Below are 25072 nucleotides of genomic sequence, written 5' to 3'. Positions count from 1 at the left end.
CGGGGTCCATGCTAGACTGTGTAGGGGCACTTCCATTTAAATAGAGTGATAGTAACACCCAGTTGTAATTCTAGTAGGAATAATAGAGGAAATGTGCAATGCAGAGTTCTAACAATAGATGCTCCAGAATGCTCATTGCATTACAAGTAGTTACAAAAGCGGCGGCCTCCGCGCTTTTGACGCAGGTTTTTCAGCCAACGCTAGAAGTGGATGTCATCCTTGCGGGCATTCCGCAAATTATAGAGCACGTCCTATTCTTGTCCATTTTGCGAAAAAGAATGGATGTTTCCATTATAGGGACCGAGGAAAGTGCGGGACGCATATGGCCGGTATCCGTATTTTATGGATCCACAGTTTGCCCACCGCATGAGGCCTTCTCCTTCTTCCTGTTGAATCCACTTCTGACTCTGGCTGGAAAATGTGCCTCTAATCCTCCTCCAAAGAACTGTGTGAACCTACCCTCAAAATGCTAGCTCCTGTCAATTTAGACCCTCCTACGACATGGGGCCACTTTAGATTCCCAATGCACCCCTGCTAGCGCTGGGGGGGGTGAGGTGTGGGATCATCACCCCCTGGATATCATTGACCTAGCCTGAGGATAGACCATAAGTATCAGGAGCCTGGAAAACCCCTTTGTATTTGAAAGCCTCACTTCTTGCTTGCTGTCAGTGACTGTAAATCCCCTTTTGAAACCTCTAGATCAGGGGTGCACAACCTGCGGCCCCTGATATTATTCTGTGCGGCCCCCAACCATCTGGTAACAGACATGTATGCCTATGTCTTGTGGCTGCTCACATGCATTTTTCATGTATTCTCCCATTAGATGGGAGTCCTGGAGGTGTAACCAGACATTCACAGTATATACTGCATGTACAATATGCAATACATACAGTATATCAGCTGGTAATATCCCTTTAACTTTTATTTTCGGCCCTTGGGATTCCTTCAGTCTGACAATGTGGCCCCCAACCAGAAAAGGTTGTGCCCTCCCTGTTCTAGATGATAACCGGTAGAGCCTTCATACATCTCACAGCTTAGAATTTGCTACAATTGAATCGATATAAGTTTTACCTGATTGGATACATTGTAACAATCTTAGGCCTCTTTCACACTTGCGTTGTTGGGATCCGGCATGCACTTCCGTTGCCGGAGGTGCCTGCCGGATCCGTAACAACGCAAGTGTACTGAAAGCATTTGAAGACGGAACCGTCTTCCAAATGCTTTCAGTGTTACTATGGCACCCAGGACGCTATTAAAGTCCTGGTTGCCATAGTAGGAGCGGGGAGCGGGGGAGCGGTATACTTACAGTCCGTGCGGCTCCCCGGGCGCTCCAGAATGACGTCAGAGCGCCCCATGCGCATGGATGACGTGATCCATGTGATCACGTGATCCATGCGCTTGGGGCGCCCTGACGTCACTCTGGAGCGCCCGGGGAGCCGCACGGATGGTAAGTATGCTGCTCCCCTGCTCCCCGCTACACTTACCATGGCTGTCAGGACTTTAGCGTCCCGGTAGCCATGGTAACTATTCAGAAAAAGCTAAACGTCGGGTCCGGCAATGCGCCGAAACGACGTTTAGCTTAAGGCCGGATCCGGATCAATGCCTTTCAATGGGCATTGATCCCGGATCCGGCCTTGCGGCAAGTCTTCAGGATTTTTGGCCGGAGCAAAAAGCGCAGCATGCTGCGGTATTTTCTCCGGCCAAAAAACGTTCCGTACCGGAACTGAAGACATCCTGATGCATCCTGAACGGATTACTCTCCATTCAGAATGCATTAGGATAATCCTGATCAGTATTCTTCCGGCATAGAGTCCCGACGACGGAACTCTATGCCGGAAGACAATAACGCAAGTGTGAAAGAGCCCTAACAATAGTACGGTGCCCTGTCAGAGCTGATACAGTGTAACAAACACAGCTGGTTGAGACCTTTTATACACGGATTAGCCATAGACCTTACAGGGAAATTTCCCGGTGGGCCAATGCCCGGGGGGGCCGCCCAGTGGAAGTTTTTGGGGATGTATTTTGTGATGCACTGTGGTGTGGGGCGGTATAATGTGCCACAATACGGTATTGCTGGTCCTGCCTTCCATCAATTTGGACCCAACTACAAAACGGGGCCACTTTAAGTTCCCAGTCCGCCCCTGTCTCCTGGATGTAAACAAGAATGTTCCCATTCACTGACAGTAAGCAGTGAACTTGAAAATGAAAGTCAGCCTGTCATTTTAGAACTTTTCAGTAGACCATCAAGTAGGAAAACTGAATCCCTTTAAGTCCTGTGACTGCCCTTCACCCCCATACTGGCCACGCCGCTGCCTGTAGCCCCCCATTATAGGGGAAGGGCGAAGCTCTTGGAGCCAAAGTGTCCAGCCGGGAATTCCTCAGTTATTAGTTTGAGTTTGATGATGAAATTCCTGGAGACAAGAGACCACAAGCAGATCCCACCCCTGTGCTCCCTCCCCTCCAGTGTCAGCCAGTACCTGCACCCTGCAGTCCCAGGGCTGAGAGATGCTGGGACTGAGCTCTTGATGTTGGTCCCAAGGACTGTGCTCACAGCTGCCTGTCCCCCCTTCTCCTCCAGGAGTGGGCAGAGGAGGATTTTGGATGTCTTTTCCCTATTAGGAGAGGCGGGTTCAGTGCTGACTTGGGTTCTGCAGAGGAGACAGCTCTCTCCTTCCCTGCTCACTCCCTCTGTCTCTTTACTGGGGTCCTAGTTTTGCAGCCTGGTACAAGGACCCTGGATGGATTGCAAGCCTTAGGGAAGCACTGTATGGAATTCCCCCTGACTCTCCTTCTGGTAAGTGCCCTTTCCTCCTCCTTAGGATAAGGAGGGAGCAGCACAAGGTTAAAGGGGTCGTCTATAGGCTATGGAGCTGGAGGCTTTTAGATGGGAAGCTCTTGGGGCAAACAGCTATTGTTCCTCCGTAAGCAGATGAGTCCGAGATCCTTCCATGCTTCAACTGTTGCACTTGTCTAAATGTTAACCCTAGGATGACTGGTGATGAGATCCTTGGAGCAAGCCTTTCAAACTTCCAGGTGAACCCCCCCCCCCCCCCCCTTCCCCCTCCTCCTCCTTGCAGAACAACCCCCCCCCCCCCCTTCCCTTCCAAAGTAAGATTTAGGGCAGATCTTCAAACATATAATAATAGTGTCCATGTAACTATAGTCTGTGCCTTTAAGAAGATCCTTTGTTACGTTGTAGCACGGTTTTCTGTGCGTTCATAACAACGTAGGAAGAATTTGCAATAACACTTCATTCATGGGGTCAAACCAGAACAAAATGTTCCCAAAAAGCGTCCAGATGCTCCGCTATAGTGTCCGAGCGAGCGCCTTATAGAAACGGTCACATGGCGATAACTGAGCTGTAATACGTAATAATAATCCACAGTCACTGCTGGTGTCCTTCCTTTGCCTTTCGCCCCCCTTAAAACCCTAAATTTCTATCTTTTACAATTCGTACATGTGACCTCTCAAACTCAATTATCAATGACTCGTAGCGTGGTTACTACCCCAGAATAATCCGTACCCACTATGGCTGCTCCCCAGTAATACCATATTTTATTACCTGCCCCCAAAAAACAACTAAATGCTGCTGGGTCCCCCTTTAAATATTGAAACAATTCCTCCCCAAACTATTAAATGCAACGGCCAGCCCCCCCCCCCCAATATATATATATATAAAAACCCCTTCCCTTAAAAACATAAAAAGCACAGTCCACTTTAAATAGCAAAACCTTCTCCCCCAAAATACGGTATACAGCCCTCTGATGAAAAAGTAACCCCCCCCCCCCCCAAACCTTATATGAACCCTTAAATTTAGAAATATACCCCCATCTCCAGTCCATTCACCACCTTATCTGTGAACTAAGAAAGGAGATCCTGTGATCTCCAGAGGAACTGACAATCACCCCCCCCCCCCCTTAAAATTACCAGTTCATGAAATAAAGGCGTGAGATACCACGAAATACAGCCGACCCGACGCCCACATTGACAGGATCCCTCACTCAATACATTTATCCAATTTGTTAAAAAATTTTCCCCCGCCGATCAAATCGGAGAAGATCCACCACTTCACTGAAATTCCATAAGGGTACGGTCACACGGTCAGGTTTTCGGATGCAGTTTTTGAAGCCAAAACCAGGAGTGGATGAAAAGAAAAGAAAAGTCACATCTGTCCTTAATACTTTCTCACCTTTTGCGTCCCACTCCCGATCTTGGCTTAAAAAAACCTCATCCAAAAACCTGAACGTGTGGCGGCGCCCTAAGCGCATTCTTTATTGGCGGTGCCGATGAACACGGATCTACTAACGGCTTACGCGTTTCGCACGTTACACTTTCTCAGTCATTGCCATTTTCTCTTGGCTGCTGTAGAATTTCCCATTTGCGATCCGCTTCCGGAGGTTCTCATTTTTTTCTACACTCTGAATTATATATATATTTTTTTAAATATTGATAAAAATTTTTATCTTTTCGTAACAATATTATTTTATTCGGGGGTCAATGTTTGTGTCTGGCCCTTTAAAAAATTATCCTGATAAAACATGCGCCGTGATTATCAACTTTTTGCTCCGATTTTCTCGACACGTTTGTAAAATGTGCCATTTTTTTTTTAGGTCCTAGTGATGTATTGGGTTATTTATTTGAGCCCAAAGAATAAATGGTGCCTACAGACCTCAGCCTAGAGCTGTGTCACGGGCTCTCAAAATTGGTGGCATTGCAACGAAAACAGATGGACCTATAAATGTCACACATCTAAGATCAGTCAAAGACAGCAATGCAGGGGGGCACCGAGCCTTTCTGCTGCCTGAGGCGAAAACTGAAACGACGCCCCCCCCCAATGCCAATTTTTTAACCCAAACCCTTGGCCACAATGAGAGTGCTCATTCCCCATGGCCCTTCTGCTGCCTGAGGCGATCGCCTCACCTGGCCTCATTGGTGGTGCACCTCTGCAGCAATGTCATAAGCTCCACGCAGACATTGTCCTCTGGCAGTATCTAACAAGCTGGATGTAGCAGAGCTGAGTTTACTAGGCACTGCTGCCATAGTTAGACGTTCCTTCACCTAGGCGGGCAATGATTCAGTTGGTATCTTAGCCCTTTATCTTTATACACTGAGAAAGACAGAATAGCTCGTTGGCGCCCTGGCACCCATATGCTTTGCCAGGTCAACTTTCCATCTAGTCTGCTATGTTTTTATGGGTTTTCCAAAGTTGTGTTAAACAACCAATCACTTGTGATTTCATTTTTTTTTTCATCATATCTGTACCATATAGGCATCTGGAATAATTGTAGCCTTGTATGAATGAGGACAGTCATATAGCACTGGTAAAGGCTCAGGTCATACACTAGGATGCATTTTAGTGATTGCACGCTATCGCTATTCTTGGTATAAACGCCACTGACTTGCTCAGTGTAATCAGAACAGTTGTTTTTAACCTGCAGTTCTTAAACTACTACTCTCAGCATTCCCTAACGTCCTGTGCTATTTGCTTTTTTACTTACGGCATTTTAGAAAATTCACATTTTGAAATGAATATTAATGACATCTAAAACCTCACATTGTGCAGTCTTTACTGCCTTCAGCCGATCACAGATGTATCAGTATAACAACTCCATCATACGTCACGTAGTTATAACAATGTATTGTAGCTACAACAAAGTCTCCCCATGATTTAATATTGTATCACTGAGTGCATGGAAATATCTGACTCCGTCCTGTGCAGAATGTAAATTCCCAGAAACGTTTGGATGTTTTATACTGAAGGAAAACATGTATATCACCCCAAATATCAGCCTAACCAGAGGATAAACTAAACACTGTGACGCTGCCCTACATATAAGAATATAACTACTATAATACTGCTCCTATGTACAAGAATATAACTACTATAATACTGCTCCTATGTACAAGAATATAACTACTATAATACTGCCTCCTATGTACAAGAATATAACTACTATAATACTGCCTCCTATGTACAAGAATATAACTACTATAATACTGCTCCTATGCACAAGAATATAACTACTGTAATACTGCCTCCTATGTACAAGAATATAACTACTATAATACTGCTCCTATGTACAAGAATATAACTACTATAATACTGCTCCTATATACAAGAATATAACTACTATAACACCGCTCCTATGTACAAGAATATAACTACTATAATACTGCTCCTATGTACAAGAATATAACTACTATAATACTGCCTCCTATGTACAAGAATATAACTACTATAATACTGCTCCTATGCACAAGAATATAACTACTGTAATACTGCCTCCTATGTACAAGAATATAACTACTATAATACTGCTCCTATGTACAAGAATATAACTACTATAATACTGCTCCTATGTACAAGAATATAACTACTATAATACTGCTCCTATGTACAAGAATATAACTACTATAATACTGCCTCCTATGTACAAGAATATAACTACTATAATACTGCCTCCTATGTACAAGAATATAACTACTATAATACTGCTCCTATGTACAAGAATATAAGTACTATAATACTGCTCCTATGTACAAGAATATAACTACTATAATACTGCTCCTATGTACAAGAATATAACTGCTATAATACTGCCTCCTATGTACAAGAATATAACTACTATAATACTGCCTCCTATGTACAAGAATATAACTACTATAATACTGCCTCCTATGTACACGAATATAACTACTATAATACTGCTCCTATGTACAAGAATATAACTACTATAATACTGCTCCTATGTACAAGAATATAACTACTATAATAATGCTCCTATGTACAAGAATATAACTACTATAATACTGTTCCTATGTACAAGAATATAACTACTATAATACTGCTCCTATGTACAAGAATATAACTACTATAATACTGCTCCTATGTACAAGAATATAACTACTATAATACTGCTCCTATGTACAAGAATATAACTACTATAATACTGCTCCTATGTACAAGAATATAACTACTATAATACTGCCTCCTATGTACAAGAATATAACTACTATAATACTGCCTCCTGTGTACAAGAATATAACTACTATAATACTGCTCCTATGTACAAGAATATAACTACTATAATACTGCCTCCTATGTACAAGAATATAACTACTATAATACTGCCTCCTGTGTACAAGAATATAACTACTATAATACTGCTCCTATGTACAAGAATATAACTACTATAATACTGCCTCCTATGTACAAGAATATAACTACTATAATACTGCTCCTATGTACAAGAATATAACTACTATAATACTGCTCCTATGTACAAGAATACAACTGCTACGATATTGTCCCCTAATGGGGATCTGCGTGGCTGCAGGCTTATTATACTGTATACCGTATACTGTTTTGCTTTCAGTATAATTCTGACCTTTGACTTTAGACCAAAAATTCTCAAAAACAAAAAGCTCATAATTTCCATATTTTATTATTGGGGAAGTGACTGCAGGGAATTTCAGTCATGGGAAACAGGTTGAGACTGGAGAATGGGATGGGAAGCGACCAGCCGGGGGATGTAAGCTCAGCTTTGTGCTGCACATCTGTGCGGAGCGCGGTGGTTCCGGTGACTTCTGGGAGTGTGGAGTGTAATGGGGGACATCCTGTCAGATCCCACCACAGCAGACGGGATTAATGCAGCTAATAGATGGGAAGGAATGAAGCCGCGGCGGACATCTTGGATACGTCCCTGGTTTGCTCTGTGCAGACTCTTCATCCGTTATTTATAATGGTCAGTGAATTCAGCAGCTGTGATTGGTTATTATACGGTTCTTATAGGAACTGCGCAGTGATATATAGTACATACTATAAAGTCCCTTTTCCTGGACGTCCTGCGGCGGCACAGTTTCCATATGTACTTGTGCTGCCTGCGGACTACAGGAAACAAAAATTTCAGGTAGATGAATTTTCATGGCTCCCAGTGCTGTATCCATGGCGGTCATTTCCCAGTGTTATATAGCACCTAGTACCCATTACCAATGGACCACCTATGAGAGAAGACCACCAGAGCAGAATTCCTGTGACAGTTTTCAGCTCCAGCATATACTATGCATCCTGGCCATGTTCTTCAAGAAGACCACGTTTCTTTATAGTGTGGGGTGGTCATCTCAACGGGATTTCACTGTATATGTTCCCAATGGTATATACAGCGCTCAGTCCCCTGTTCCCAGTGGTATATACAGCGCCCAGTCCCCTGTTCCCGGTGGTATATACAGCGCTCAGTCCCCTCTTCCCGGTGGTATATACAGCGCTCAGTCCCCTCTTCCCGGTGGTATATACAGCGCTTAGTCCCCTCTTCCCAATGGTTCATACAGCGCTCAGTCCCATGTTCCCAGTGGTATATACAGCGCTCAGTCCCCTCTTCCCAATGGTTCATACAGCGCTCAGTCCCATGTTCCCAGTGGTATATACAGCGCCCAGTCCCCTGTTCCTGTGGTATATAGAGCGCTCAGTCCCATGTTCCCAGTGGTATATAGAGCGCTCAGTCCCCTGTTCCCAGTGGTATATAGAGCGCTCAGTCCCCTGTTACCAGTGGTATATACAGCGCTCAGTCCCATGTTCCCAGTGGTATATACAGCGCTCAGTCCCCTGTTCCCAATGGTATATACAGCGCCCAGTCCCCTGTTCCCAGTGGTATACACGGCGCTCAGTCCCCTGTTCCCAGTGGTATATACAGCGCTCAGTCCCCTGTTCCCAGTGGTATATACAGCGCTTAGTCCCATGTTCCCAGTGGTATACACGGCGCTCAGTCCCCTGTTCCCAGTGGTATATACAGCGCCCAGTCCCATGTTCCCGTGGTATATACAGCGCTCAGTCCCATATTCCTGGTGGTATATACAGCGCCCAGTCCCCTGTTTCCAGTGGTATATACAGCGCTTAGTCCCATGTTCCCAGTGGTATATACAGCGCTCAGTCCCCTGTTTCCAGTGGTATATACAGCGCTTAGTCCCATGTTCCCAGTGGTATATACAGCGCTCAGTCCCCTGTTCCCAGTGGTATATACAGCGCTTAGTCCCATGTTCCCAGTGGTATATACAGCGCTCAGTCCCCTGTTCCCAGTGGTATATACAGCGTTCAGTCCCATATTCCCGGTGGTATATACAGCGCTTAGTCCCATGTTCCCAGTGGTATATACAGCGCTCAGTCCCCTGTTCCCAGTGGTATATTCAGCGCCCAGTCCCCTGTTCCCGGTGGTATATACAGCGCTCAGTCCCCTCTTCCCGGTGGTATATACAGCGCTCAGTCCCCTCTTCCCAATGGTTCATACAGCGCTCAGTCCCATGTTCCTGTGGTATATACAACGCTCAGTCCCATGTTCCCAGTGGTATATACAGCGCTCAGTCCCCTGTTCCCAGTGGTATATACAGCGCTCAGTCCCCTGTTTCCAGTGGTATACACAGCGCTCAGTCCCCTCTTCCCAATGGTTCATACAGCGCTCAGTCCCCTGTTCCTGTGGTATATACAACGCTCAGTCCCATGTTCTCAGTGGTATATACAGCGCTTAGTCCCATGTTCCCAGTGGTATATACTGCGCTCGGTCCCCTGTTCCCAGTGGTATATACAGCGCCCAGTCCCATGTTCCCAGTGGTATATACAGCGCTTAGTCCCATGTTCCCAGTGGTATATACAGCGCTCAGTCCCATGTTCTCAGTGGTATATACAGTGCCCAGTCCCATGTTCCCAGTGGTATATACAGCGCTCAGTCCCCTGTTCCTGGTGGTATACACAGCGCTCAGTCCCATAATCCCGGGTATATACAACGCTCAGTCCCATGTTCCCAGTGGTATATACAGCGCTCAGTCCCCTGTTCCCAGTGGTATATACAGCGCTCAGTCCCCTGTTCCCAGTGGTATATACAGCGCTCAGTCCCCTGTTCCTGGTGGTATACACAACGCTCAGTCCCATAATCCCGGGTATATACAACGCTCAGTCCCATGTTCCCAGTGGTATATACAGCGCTCAGTCCCCTGTTCCCAGTGGTATATACAGCGCTCAGTCCCATGTTCCCAGTGGTATATACAGCGCTCAGTCCTATGTTCCCGGTGGTATATACAACGTTCAGTCCCATATTCCCAGTGGTATATACAGCGCTCAGTCCCATGTTCCCAATGGTATATACAGCGCTCAGTCCCATGTTCCCAGTGGTATACACAGTGCTCAGTCCCCTGTTCCCGGTGGTATACACAGCGCTCAGTCCCCTGTTCCCAGTGGTATACACGGCGCTCAGTCCCATGTTCCCAGTGGTATATACAACGCTCAGTCCCATAATCCCGGGTATATACAACGCTCAGTCCCATGTTCCCAGTGGTATATACAGCGCTCAGTCCCCTGTTCCCAGTGGTATATACAGCGCTCAGTCCCCTGTTCCCAGTGGTATATACAGCGCTCAGTCCCCTGTTCCCAGTGGTATACACGGCGCTCAGTCCCATGTTCCCAGTGGTATATACAGCGCTCAGTCCTATGTTCCCGGTGGTATATACAGCGTTCAGTCCCATATTCCCAGTGGTATATACAGCGCTTAGTCCCCTGTTCCCAGTGGTATATACAGCGCCCAGTCCCTTGTTCCCAGTGGTATATACAGCGCTCAGTCCCATGTTCCCGGTGGTATATACAGCGCTCAGTCCCATGTGCCCGGTGGTATATACAGCGTCCAGTCCCATGTGCCCGGTGGTATATACAGTGCCCAGTCCCATATTCCTGGTGGTATACACAGCGCCCAGTCCCATGTTCCTGGTGGTATATACAGCGCCCAGTCCCATGTTCCTGGTGGTATATACAGTGCCCAGTCCCATGTGCCCGGTGGTATATACAGCGCCCAGTCCCATATTCCTGGTGGTATACACAGCGCCCAGTCCTATATTCCTGGTGGTATACACAGCGCCCAGTCCAATGTTCCTGGTGGTATATACAGCGCTCAGTCCCATGTTCCTGGTGGTATATACAGCGCTCAGTCCCATGTTCCTGGTGGTATATACAGTGCCCAGTCCCATATTCCTGGTGGTATACACAGCGCCCAGTCCTATGTGCCCGGTGGTATATACAGCGCTCAGTCCCCGGTTTCCAGTGGTATACACAGCGCCCAGTCCCATGTTCCTGGTGGTATATACAGCGCTCAGTCCCATGTTCCTGGTGGTATATACAGCGCCCAGTCCCATGTGCCCGGTGGTATATACAGCGCCCAGTCCCATGTGCCCGGTGGTATATACAGCGCTCAGTCCCCTGTTCCTGGTGGTATATACAGCGCTCAGTCCCATGTTCCCAGTGGTATATACAGTGCCCAGTCCCATGTTCCTGGTGGTATATACAGCGCCCAGTCCCATGTGCCCGGTGGTATATACAGCGCTCAGTCCCATGTGCCCGGTGGTATACACAGCGCTCAGTCCCCTGTTTCCAGTGGTATATACAGTGCTCAGTCCCATGTACCCGGTGGTATATACAGCGCCCAGTCCCATATTCCTGGTGGTATATACAGCGCCCAGTCCCATGTTCCTGGTGGTATATACAGCGCTCAGTCCCATGTGCCCGGTGGTATATACAGCGCTCAGTCCCATGTACTCGGTGGTATATACAGCGCTCAGTCCCATGTGCCCGGTGGTATACACAGCGCTCAGTCCCCTGTTTCCAGTGGTATATACAGCGCTCAGTCCCATGTTCCCAGTGGTATGTACAGCGCCCAGTCCCTTGTTTCCGGTGGTATATACAGCGCTCAGTCCCATGTGCCCGGTGGTATATACAGCGCTCAGTCCCATGTGCCCGGTGGTATATACAGCGCTCAGTCCCATGTACTCGGTGGTATATACAGCGCTCAGTCCCATGTGCCCGGTGGTATACACAGCGCTCAGTCCCCTGTTTCCAGTGGTATATACAGCGCTCAGTCCCATGTTCCCAGTGGTATATACAGCGCCCAGTCCCATGTTCCTGGTGGTATATACAGCGCCCAGTCCCATGTTCCTGGTGGTATATACAGCGCTCAGTCCCATGTTCCCAGTGGTATATACAGCGCTTAGTCCTATGTGCCCGGTGGTATATACAGCGCCCAGTTCCAGGTTCCCAGTGGTATATACAGCGCTCAGTCCCATATTTCCAGTGGTAAATACAGCGCTCAGTCTCATGTTCCTGGTGGTATATACAGCGCCCAATCCCATGTTCCCAGTGGTATATACAGCGCCCAGTCCCCTGTTCCTGGTGGTATATACAGCGCTCAGTCCCATATTCCTGGTGGTATATACAGCGCTCAGTCCCATGTGCCCGGTGGTTATATACAGTGCTCAGTCCCATGTGCCCGGTGGTATATACAGCGTCCAGTCCCATATTCCTGGTGGTATATACAGCGCCCAGTCCCATGTGCCCGGTGGTATATACAGCGCCCAGTCTCATGTTCCTGGTGGTATATACAGCGCCCAGTCCCATGTTCCTGGTGGTATATACAGTGCCCAGTCCCATGTGCCCGGTGGTATATACAGCGCCCAGTCCCATATTCCTGGTGGTATACACAGCGCCCAGTCCTATATTCCTGGTGGTATATACAGCGCCCAGTCCCATATTCCTGGTGGTATACACAGCGCTCAGTCCCATGTTCCTGGTGGTATATACAGCGCTCAGTCCCATGTTCCTGGTGGTATATACAGTGCCCAGTCCCATATTCCTGGTGGTATACACAGCGCCCAGTCCTATGTGCCCGGTGGTATATACAGCGCTCAGTCCCCGGTTTCCAGTGGTATACACAGCGCCCAGTCCCATGTTCCTGGTGGTATATACAGCGCTCAGTCCCATGTTCCTGGTGGTATATACAGCGCCCAGTCCCATGTGCCCGGTGGTATATACAGCGCCCAGTCCCATGTGCCCGGTGGTATATACAGCGCTCAGTCCCCTGTTCCTGGTGGTATATACAGCGCTCAGTCCCATGTTCCCAGTGGTATATACAGTGCCCAGTCCCATGTTCCTGGTGGTATATACAGCGCCCAGTCCCATGTGCCCGGTGGTATATACAGCGCCCAGTCCTATGTGCCCAGTGGTATATACAGCGCTCAGTCCCATATTCCTGGTGGTATATACTGCGCTCAGTCCCATATTCCTGGTGGTATATACAGCGCTCAGTCCCATGTTCCTGGTGGTATATACAGCGCTTAGTCCCATGTGCCCGGTGGTTATATACAGCGCTCAGTCCCATGTGCCCGGTGGTATATACAGCGCTCAGTCCCATATTCCTGGTGGTATACACAGCGCCCAGTCCCATGTTCCTGGTGGTATATACAGTGCCCAGTCCCAGGTTCCTGGTGGTATATACAGCGCTCAGTCCCATGTACCCGGTGGTATATACAGCGCTTAGTCCCATGTGCCCGGTGGTATATACAGTGCCCAGTCCCATATTCCTGGTCGTATACACAGCGCCCAGTCCCATGTTCCTGGTGGTATATACAGCGCCCAGTCCAATGTTCCTGGTGGTATATACAGCGCCCAGTCCTATGTGCCCGGTGGTATATACAGCGCCCAGTCCTATGTGCCCGGTGGTATATACAGCGCCCAGTCCTATGTGCCCGGTGGTATATACAGCGCCCAGTCCCATGTGCCCGGTGGTATATACAGCGCCCAGTCCTATGTGCCCGGTGGTATATACAGCGCCCAGTCCTATGTGCCCGGTGGTATATACAGCACTCAGTCCCATGTTCTTAGTGGTATATACAGCGCTCAGTCCCATGTGCCCGGTGGTATACACAGCGCCCAGTCCCATGTGCCCGGTGGTATACACAGCGCCCAGTCCCATGTGCCCGGTGGTATATACGGCGCTCAGTCCCATGTGCCCGGTGGTATACACAGCGCCCAGTCCCATGTGCCCGGTGGTATATACGGCGCTCAGTCCCATGTGCCCGGTGGTATATACGGCGCTCAGTCCCATGTTCCTGGTGGTATATACAGCGCTCAGTCCCATGTGCCCGGTGGTATATACAGCGCCCAGTCCCATGTGCCCGGTGGTATATACAGCGCCCAGTTCTATGTGCCCGGTGGTATATACAGCACTCAGTCCCATGTTCTTAGTGGTATATACAGCGCCCAGTCCTATGTGCCCGGTGGTATATACAGCGCCCAGTTCTATGTGCCCGGTGGTATATACAGCACTCAGTCCCATGTTCTTAGTGGTATATACAGCGCTCAGTCCCATGTGCCCGGTGGTATACACAGCGCCCAGTCCCATGTGCCCGGTGGTATATACGGCGCTCAGTCCCATGTGCCCGGTGGTATACACAGCGCCCAGTCCCATGTGCCCGGTGGTATATACGGCGCTCAGTCCCATGTGCCCGGTGGTATATACGGCGCTCAGTCCCATGTTCCTGGTGGTATATACAGCGCTCAGTCCCATGTGCCCGGTGGTATATACAGCGCTCAGTCCCATGTTCCTGGTGGTATATACAGCGCTCAGTCCCATGTGCCCGGTGGTATACACAGCGCCCATTCCTATGTGCCCGGTGGTATATACAGCGCTCAGTCCCATGTGCCCGGTGGTATACACAGCGCCCAGTCCTATGTGCCCGGTGGTATATACAGCGCCGTCCCATGTGCCCGGTGGTATATACAGCGTCCAGTCCTATGTGCCCAGTGGTATATACGGCGCCCAGTCCCATGTGCCCGGTGGTATATACGGCGCCCAGTCCCCTGTCTTGTGGGTCAGTACCCTGCCTTCTAACAGGAAACTAAACATTACCAAAAGGTCAGAGATCAACCTGAGAACAGAGAGGAGAGTTACTGTCAGGATATTGGAGACAACTAATATGGCAGCCACTGCAGCCGCCCCCGGGCCAGCCAGATTTTTTAGGGTAGGACCACACGGTTCAGAACTACCGCTGAAGACTTTGGTGCAGAATCTGTTCAGATTTTACCCAGCGCCAGTATCATATGCCGCGGATGTAAAGTGCACACAGCAGGTCGGGATACGTGCACTTCGCTGGTATTATAATTTCTGTGCAAAATCTGCAGCATTGACGCCAAGGCAGACGTAACGCTGTATAACTGGTAGTCGGTGTCCGAGCTACTGGGGTGCAACCGGTATCCAAGGAAATGTTTGGGGATCCCAGTCCGATTTTGCATTGGGATCCAAGAACCTCAAGCTTTTACTTTCTCCTGCCGTAAGGTCCCCAATGGCAACCACCCAGCTTTCCCAGGAACAGATATCGCTCAGAAATCAAGGCTTTATACTTACTGGGATTTTTGTAACTGGTCCAGGGTCTGTTAATGGGTTTCGCCTTGAGCAGAAATCTCCTATAAGCGTCTATGGGAAAGTGCTGCTATTCTTCAGACTCCTCTGTAAATCTGGGGTTACGGGCTGGAATTTCGGGTCCTGTAATTGGTGCCCGAGGGACGATGACGTCAAGGTTTTCGGGCTCGTACCTCATCAGCGCGGACATCGAGCAAGAGTCGTCGTCGTCGCAGGGAATGGTTGACATTCTCCGGGATTACTGGCGGCTCAGCTCCATGTGCAAATAATTTACCGGTCAGGGGCCGTAACTACCAGAGTGCAGGGATGGGGGGCGAGCCAGATGGCTGGATACCAAGGCCGCCCGGTTCTATGTTCTATCTTTTTGCGAAACCGAAGTACTGGAGGAAACCCCACGGAAGCACTCCTAAGGCCTCATGCACACGACCGTTGTTGTATTCCGTGTCCGTTGTTCCGTTTTCCGTGATTTTCTGCGGACCCATTGACTTTAAATGGGTCTGTTGAAAACTCGGCTAATGCGCCGTTTGTCATCCGCGTCCGTGATCCGTGGTTCCAGTCTTTCAAAAAAATATAACCTGTCCTATTTTTTTCACGGAAAACGGTTCGCGGAGCCATTCAAGTCAATGGGACCGTGAAAAAATGCGGAGGCACACAAGATTGTCATCCGCGTCCGCGTCCGTTTTTTTCCTATCATTTGCATGGCAAACTTGACTTGACTTTTTTTTACTTTCCTTCATGTCTGGTGATCCTCCAAAAATAACGGAAGACACACGGAAACAAAAACGGAAAAGGATCACGGAACAACGGAACCCCATTGTGCGGAACGGAACACACCAACGGTTGTGTGCATGAGGCCTTAGTGCTTCTATAGGGTTCCGTTCCGTACTTCCATTCCGCATCTCGGGATTTGCGGACCCATTGAAGTGAATGGGTCCGCATCCGTGATGCGTAATGCCCCCAGAACGGCAGCCGTGTATTGCGGATCCGCAAATGCAGTCCGCAATACGGCAACGGGCAGCACACGTTCGTGTGCAGGAGGCCTAACAGAAAACCAGCGGCACTGTTTCCTCTGAGCAGAATTATGATGCTGCTCTGAATGTGACTAGAGCAACACACCATCCTTCTGGATCACACCCTTTCTCTGCCAGGAGGTTATCCCATGATTATCTAGTACATGACAATCTCTTTCTATGGCCTCATGCACACAGCCGTTGTGTGTTTTGCGGTCCGCAAACCGCGGATCCGCAAAACGCGGATGGCGTCCGTGTGCGTTCCGCAATTTGCGGAACGGCACGGACAGCCATTGATATAACTGCCTATTTTTGTCCGGAAAATGGACAAGAATAGGACAGGTTATATTTTTATTGCGGGGCCACGGAACGGAGCAACGGATGCGGACAGCACACGGAGTGCTGTCCGCATCTTTTGTGGTTTTGCAGCCCCATTGAAGTGAATGGGTCCGCATCAGAGCCGCAAAAACTGCGGCTCGGATGCGGACCAAAACAGCGGTCGTGTGCATGAGGCCTAAGGCCTCTTGCACACGACCGTATGTATTTAGCGGTCCGCAAAAAACTGATCCTTCAAAAATACGGATGACATCTGTGTGCATTCTGTATTTTGCAGAACGAAACAACTGTCCCCTAATAGGACAGTCCTACCCTTGTCCGTAATGGGACAATAATGGGGCATTTTCTATTTTTTTATGGAAGGGACATATGGAAACGGAATGCACACGGATTGACTACCGTATTTTTTGCGGACCCATTGAAATGAATGTTTCCGTATACGGTCCGCAAAAAAAACGGAACGGAAACGGAATAAAAATACATTCGTGCCTAAGGCCTCTTGCACACAAAGTTGTTTTTTTTTTCGTTTCTGTTCAGTTTTTGCAGATTCTGTTTGCGGTCTGTATGCATTCCGTTTCCGTATTTCCGTTCCTCTGAAAGATAGAACTTGTCCTATTATTCCCCGCAAATAACGATACGTGGCTCCATTCAAGTCAATGGGTCCGCAAAAAATACGGAATGCATATGCAACACATCCGTATGTCATCCGTTTTTTTTGCGGGTCCGTGCCCACTTTGCCCATGTGTATACTGTTAGAAAACATTACTGTACATTGCAGTAATGATTACAAATTATATGTTTCTGTTTGCGATCCGCAAACAACGGATCGCATACGGAAACCATACAGAGAATTTTTAGCGGAGTTACGGAACGGAAACAGAACGGGAGCGGAAACACGACGGAAACAAAAAACGGACAGCAAAATACAGAAAAATCCATACGGTCGTGTGCAAGAGGCCTAACAAACCTAGGACCAGCCCTGCACCTCACATGGATCCAGAGATCTCCACATTCATTACTCCAATTATTCTGCTAAATGTATTTCAAGCTGTCGGCTTAGGGGGTGTGTCCTTTCTCAGAGGGCGTGTCCTGGCCGCTGCAGCTTTATCTCAGGGGGCGTGTCCTGCCCGCTGCAGCTTTATCTCAGGGGGCGTGTCCTGGCCGCTGCAGCTTTATCTCAGGGGGTGTGTCCCTTCTAAGGGGTGTGTTCCTTCTGCTGAAGCTAGTGACAGCTAAAGGCTGAAACTGAGCGTGAGCAGAACAGAGAAATAAAAATAAAAAAACAAGAGCAAACAGCAGGTGGCGCTATACAGATACATTTTATTTAATAACTCACTGGCTATAATACATTTTTAATTACATGCAATTTAAGTATTCAGATCCAGGTGCTGGTTAGAAAACTGTCGAATATTATTTGTGGGACAACCCTTGCGGATCGGAGCAGTAGACGCGGTGATGTCACCGCATGGGATCCGCCTGCACAAAACTGCTGACAGCAGAGGTGGAGCAGGGAGCTGACGGCTCCTCTTTAGCATTGTGCTCGTGGATCAGGACATGAGGCACGTTTCCCAGGACAGGGCCGAAATCGAGGACTGTCCCTCTAGACCCTGTGCGGTCGGAAGGAATGGCGAATAGGCTATTGTTCTATGTTATCAGCCATTTGGTCGGAGCGGGGGTTACGCAGACTGAACGTTCAGGAACCTGGACTTATGCCCCCTCACCCCTGGCATCTCACAGGACCCCTGTGCACCTAGACTTTCTGCTGCCTGAAGCGTAAACTGAAACGGCGCCCCCCCCCCCCCATGCCAATTTCTTAACCTAACCCCTTTGCCACAATGAAAGCGCTCATTGCCCACGGCCCTTCCGCTGCCCCCCTCTTGCCCCTACCGGGTGCTGCCATCGCCTCACCTGGCCTCACTGGTGGTGCGCCCCTGCTGCAGACATTTAAATCCAGACATTTCCAATATGTAAAATGACAAAAGTCAGGTCAGGGGTCTTGGACCCCCTTCTCTACATGATCCCATTCTGCTGGGAGTTGTAGTCCCCGGAGGATTGGGGAGTGCTCCAGCACCTGCTGCGGATACTAGGGGGTTAAGGAGACATCAGTCTTGTAGATGGAGAGATACTGAAGTGCTTCATGTTCAGCCAAACTGAATTCCAGCCCCGGGCGGCGGGACATTCCTGCGCTCAGGGTGCTGGGGCCGTCTGTACTTGAAGGTGAAGCTCAACTACTGACACGTTCCTCTGTCTGCACAACAACTGCAAATTACTGCCAGGAACCGACATATTAGTGACCCCCGGGGGCCACAGTCTCCACATGCTCGGCACTGAGACCCATCACCACAACAGCGGCGTCTAATGCAACGGCGACTCATCCGCACCATTCACTGACGCACGTCATGTGCGATACTGTCACCTGAGCTGTGTATCTAATCCTATCATGTGTGATACTGTCTGCTGAGCTGTGTATCTAATCCTATCATGTGCGATACTGTCACCTGAGCTGTGTATCTAATCCTATCATGTGTGATACTGTCACCTGAGCTGTGTATCTAATCCTATCATGTGCGATACTGTCACCTGAGCTGTGTATCTAATCCTATCATGTGTGATACTGTCACCTGAGCTGTGTATCTAATCCTATCATGTGTGATACTGTCTGCTGAGCTGATGTATCTAATCCTATCATGTGTGATACTGTCTGCTGAGCTGTGTATCTAATCCTACCATGTGTGATACTGTCTGCTGAGCTGATGTATCTAATCCTATCATGTGTGATACTGTCACCTGAGCTGTGTATCTAATCCTATCATGTGCGATACTGTCACCTGAGCTGTGTATCTAATCCTATCATGTGCGATACTGTCACCTGAGCTGTGTATCTAATCCTATCATGTGTGATACTGTCACCTGAGCTGTGTATCTAATCCTATCATGTGCGATACTGTCACCTGAGCTGTGTATCTAATCCTATCATGTGCGATACTGTCACCGGAGCTGTGTATCTAATCCTATCATGTGCGATACTGTCACCTGAGCTGTGTATCTAATCCTATCATGTGTGATACTGTCACCGGAGCTGTGTATCTAATCCTATCATGTGCGATACTGTCACCTGAGCTGTGTATCTAATCCTATCATGTGTGATACTGTCACCTGAGCTGTGTATCTAATCCTATCATGTGCGATACTGTCACCTGAGCTGTGTATCTAATCCTATCATGTGCGATACTGTCACCTGAGCTGTGTATCTAATCCTATCATGTGCGATACTGTCACCTGAGCTGTGTATCTAATCCTATCATGTGCGATACTGTCACCGGAGCTGTGTATCTAATCCTATCATGTGCGATACTGTCACCTGAGCTGTGTATCTAATCCTATCATGTGTGATACTGTCACCTGAGCTGTGTATCTAATCCTATCATGTGCGATACTGTCACCTGAGCTGTGTATCTAAGCCTGTCATGTGTGATACTGTCACCTGAGCTGTGTATCTAATCCTATCATGTGCGATACTGTCACCTGAGCTGCTGTATCTAAGCCTGTCATGTGTGATACTGTCACCTGAGCTGTGTATCTAAGCCTGTCATGTGTGATACTGTCTGCTGAGCTGCTGTATCTAATCCTATCATGTGTGATACTGTCACCTGAGCTGTGTATCTAATCCTATCATGTGCGATACTGTCACCTGAGCTGCTGTATCTAATCCTATCATGTGCGATACTGTCACCTGAGCTGTGTATCTAATCCTATCATGTGTGATACTGTCACCTGAGCTGTGTATCTAATCCTATCATGTGCGATACTGTCACCTGAGCTGTGTATCTAATCCTATCATGTGCGATACTGTCACCTGAGCTGTGTATCTAATCCTATCATGTGTGATACTGTCACCTGAGCTGTGTATCTAATCCTATCATGTGCGATACTGTCACCTGAGCTGTGTATCTAAGCCTGTCATGTGTGATACTGTCACCTGAGCTGTGTATCTAATCCTATCATGTGCGATACTGTCACCTGAGCTGCTGTATCTAAGCCTGTCATGTGTGATACTGTCACCTGAGCTGCTGTATCTAATCCTATCATGTGTGATACTGTCACCTGAGCTGTGTATCTAATCCCATTATGTGCGATACTGTCACCTGAGCTGTGTATCTAATCCTATCATGTGTGATACTGTCACCTGAGCTGTGTATCTAATCCTATCATGTGCGATACTGTCACCTGAGCTGTGTATCTAATCCTATCATGTGTGATACTGTCACCTGAGCTGTGTATCTAATCCTATCATGTGCGATACTGTCACCTGAGCTGTGTATCTAATCCTATCATGTGCGATACTGTCACCTGAGCTGTGTATCTAATCCTATCATGTGCGATACTGTCACCTGAGCTGTGTATCTAATCCTATCATGTGTGATACTGTCACCTGAGCTGTGTATCTAATCCTATCATGTGCGATACTGTCACCTGAGCTGTGTATCTAAGCCTGTCATGTGTGATACTGTCACCTGAGCTGTGTATCTAATCCTATCATGTGCGATACTGTCACCTGAGCTGCTGTATCTAAGCCTGTCATGTGTGATACTGTCACCTGAGCTGTGTATCTAAGCCTGTCATGTGTGATACTGTCTGCTGAGCTGCTGTATCTAATCCTATCATGTGTGATACTGTCACCTGAGCTGTGTATCTAATCCTATCATGTGCGATACTGTCACCTGAGCTGTGTATCTAAGCCTGTCATGTGTGATACTGTCACCTGAGCTGCTGTATCTAATCCTATCATGTGCGATACTGTCACCTGAGCTGTGTATCTAATCCTATCATGTGTGATACTGTCACCTGAGCTGTGTATCTAATCCTATCATGTGTGATACTGTCACCTGAGCTGTGTATCTAATCCTATCATGTGCGATACTGTCACCTGAGCTGTGTATCTAATCCTATCATGTGCGATACTGTCACCTGAGCTGTGTATCTAATCCTATCATGTGTGATACTGTCACCTGAGCTGTGTATCTAATCCTATCATGTGTGATACTGTCACCTGAGCTGTGTATCTAATCCTATCATGTGCGATACTGTCACCTGAGCTGCTGTATCTAAGCCTGTCATGTGTGATACTGTCACCTGAGCTGCTGTATCTAATCCTATCATGTGTGATACTGTCACCTGAGCTGTGTATCTAATCCTATCATGTGCGATACTGTCACCTGAGCTGTGTATCTAAGCCTGTCATGTGTGATACTGTCACCTGAGCTGCTGTATCTAATCCTATCATGTGTGATACTGTCACCTGAGCTGTGTATCTAATCCTATCATGTGCGATACTGTCACCTGAGCTGTGTATCTAAGCCTGTCATGTGTGATACTGTCACCTGAGCTACTGTATCTAATCCTATCATGTGTGATACTGTCACCTGAGCTGTGTATCTAATCCTATCATGTGTGATACTTTCACCTGAGCTGTGTATCTAAGCCTGTCATGTGTGATACTGTCTGAGCTGCTGTATCTAAGCCTGTCATGTGTGATACTGTCACCTGAGCTGTGTATCTAAGCCTGTCATGTGTGATACTGTCATCTGAGCTGTGTATCTAATCCTATCATGTGCGATACTGTCACCTGAGCTGTGTATCTAATCCTATCATGTGTGATACTGTCACCTGAGCTGTGTATCTAATCCTATCATGTGCGATACTGTCACCTGAGCTGTGTATCTAAGCCTGTCATGTGTGATACTGTCACCTGAGCTGTGTATCTAATCCTATCATGTGCGATACTGTCACCTGAGCTGCTGTATCTAAGCCTGTCATGTGTGATACTGTCACCTGAGCTGCTGTATCTAATCCTATCATGTGTGATACTGTCACCTGAGCTGTGTATCTAATCCTATCATGTGCGATACTGTCACCTGAGCTGTGTATCTAAGCCTGTCATGTGTGATACTGTCACCTGAGCTGCTGTATCTAATCCTATCATGTGCGATACTGTCACCTGAGCTGTGTATCTAATCCTATCATGTGTGATACTGTCACCTGAGCTGTGTATCTAATCCTATCATGTGCGATACTGTCACCTGAGCTGTGTATCTAATCCTATCATGTGTGATACTGTCACCTGAGCTGTGTATCTAAGCCTGTCATGTGTGATACTGTCACCTGAGCTGTGTATCTAATCCTATCATGTGTGATACTGTCACCTGAGCTGTGTATCTAATCCTATCATGTGTGATACTGTCACCTGAGCTGTGTATCTAATCCTATCATGTGCGATACTGTCACCTGAGCTGTGTATCTAATCCTATCATGTGTGATACTGTCACCTGAGCTGCTGTATCTAATCCTATCATGTGTGATACTGTCACCTGAGCTGTGTATCTAATCCTATCATGTGTGATACTGTCACCTGAGCTGTGTATCTAATCCTATCATGTGCGATACTGTCACCTGAGCTGTGTATCTAATCCTATCATGTGTGATACTGTCACCTGAGCTGTGTATCTAATCCTATCATGTGTGATACTGTCTGCTGAGCTGATGTATCTAATCCTATCATGTGTGATACTGTCTGCTGAGCTGTGTATCTAATCCTATCATGTGTGATACTGTCTGCTGAGCTGATGTATCTAATCCTATCATGTGTGATACTGTCACCTGAGCTGTGTATCTAATCCTATCATGTGCGATACTGTCACCTGAGCTGTGTATCTAATCCTATCATGTGCGATACTGTCACCTGAGCTGTGTATCTAATCCTATCATGTGTGATACTGTCACCTGAGCTGTGTATCTAATCCTATCATGTGCGATACTGTCACCTGAGCTGTGTATCTAATCCTATCATGTGCGATACTGTCACCGGAGCTGTGTATCTAATCCTATCATGTGCGATACTGTCACCTGAGCTGTGTATCTAATCCTATCATGTGTGATACTGTCACCGGAGCTGTGTATCTAATCCTATCATGTGCGATACTGTCACCTGAGCTGTGTATCTAATCCTATCATGTGTGATACTGTCACCTGAGCTGTGTATCTAATCCTATCATGTGCGATACTGTCACCTGAGCTGTGTATCTAATCCTATCATGTGCGATACTGTCACCTGAGCTGTGTATCTAATCCTATCATGTGCGATACTGTCACCTGAGCTGTGTATCTAATCCTATCATGTGCGATACTGTCACCGGAGCTGTGTATCTAATCCTATCATGTGCGATACTGTCACCTGAGCTGTGTATCTAATCCTATCATGTGTGATACTGTCACCTGAGCTGTGTATCTAATCCTATCATGTGCGATACTGTCACCTGAGCTGTGTATCTAAGCCTGTCATGTGTGATACTGTCACCTGAGCTGTGTATCTAATCCTATCATGTGCGATACTGTCACCTGAGCTGCTGTATCTAAGCCTGTCATGTGTGATACTGTCACCTGAGCTGTGTATCTAAGCCTGTCATGTGTGATACTGTCTGCTGAGCTGCTGTATCTAATCCTATCATGTGTGATACTGTCACCTGAGCTGTGTATCTAATCCTATCATGTGCGATACTGTCACCTGAGCTGCTGTATCTAATCCTATCATGTGCGATACTGTCACCTGAGCTGTGTATCTAATCCTATCATGTGTGATACTGTCACCTGAGCTGTGTATCTAATCCTATCATGTGCGATACTGTCACCTGAGCTGTGTATCTAATCCTATCATGTGCGATACTGTCACCTGAGCTGTGTATCTAATCCTATCATGTGTGATACTGTCACCTGAGCTGTGTATCTAATCCTATCATGTGCGATACTGTCACCTGAGCTGTGTATCTAAGCCTGTCATGTGTGATACTGTCACCTGAGCTGTGTATCTAATCCTATCATGTGCGATACTGTCACCTGAGCTGCTGTATCTAAGCCTGTCATGTGTGATACTGTCACCTGAGCTGCTGTATCTAATCCTATCATGTGTGATACTGTCACCTGAGCTGTGTATCTAATCCCATTATGTGCGATACTGTCACCTGAGCTGTGTATCTAATCCTATCATGTGTGATACTGTCACCTGAGCTGTGTATCTAATCCTATCATGTGCGATACTGTCACCTGAGCTGTGTATCTAATCCTATCATGTGTGATACTGTCACCTGAGCTGTGTATCTAATCCTATCATGTGCGATACTGTCACCTGAGCTGTGTATCTAATCCTATCATGTGCGATACTGTCACCTGAGCTGTGTATCTAATCCTATCATGTGCGATACTGTCACCTGAGCTGTGTATCTAATCCTATCATGTGTGATACTGTCACCTGAGCTGTGTATCTAATCCTATCATGTGCGATACTGTCACCTGAGCTGTGTATCTAAGCCTGTCATGTGTGATACTGTCACCTGAGCTGTGTATCTAATCCTATCATGTGCGATACTGTCACCTGAGCTGCTGTATCTAAGCCTGTCATGTGTGATACTGTCACCTGAGCTGTGTATCTAAGCCTGTCATGTGTGATAC

The 25072-nt window shown here is 47.5% G+C and overlaps 1 protein-coding gene across 2 annotated transcripts in view; it reads left to right on the top strand.

Annotated features, from left to right (window-relative positions):
* The first annotated feature begins 2484 nt into the window (after positions 1-2484).
* The window catches only part of LOC120994177 (neuroblastoma suppressor of tumorigenicity 1), a 37376-nt gene continuing 14788 nt past the window's right edge, over positions 2485-25072 (top strand). The window contains exon 1 of one of the 2 annotated variants that reach the window (XM_040422622.1): positions 2485-2794. The gene's annotated coding sequence lies outside the window, so the exon portion shown is untranslated. Of the gene's footprint in view, positions 2795-7887; positions 7911-25072 lie in introns of those variants that run through there. The other variant, XM_040422632.1, reaches the window with a different exon arrangement.

This window comes from Bufo bufo, chromosome 1 (genome assembly GCF_905171765.1).
Source record: "Bufo bufo chromosome 1, aBufBuf1.1, whole genome shotgun sequence".
In the NCBI taxonomy this organism is placed as follows: domain Eukaryota; kingdom Metazoa; phylum Chordata; class Amphibia; order Anura; family Bufonidae; genus Bufo; species Bufo bufo.
Note: the sequence above shows the minus strand (reverse complement) of the source record. Positions and strands in the feature narration are given on the sequence as shown.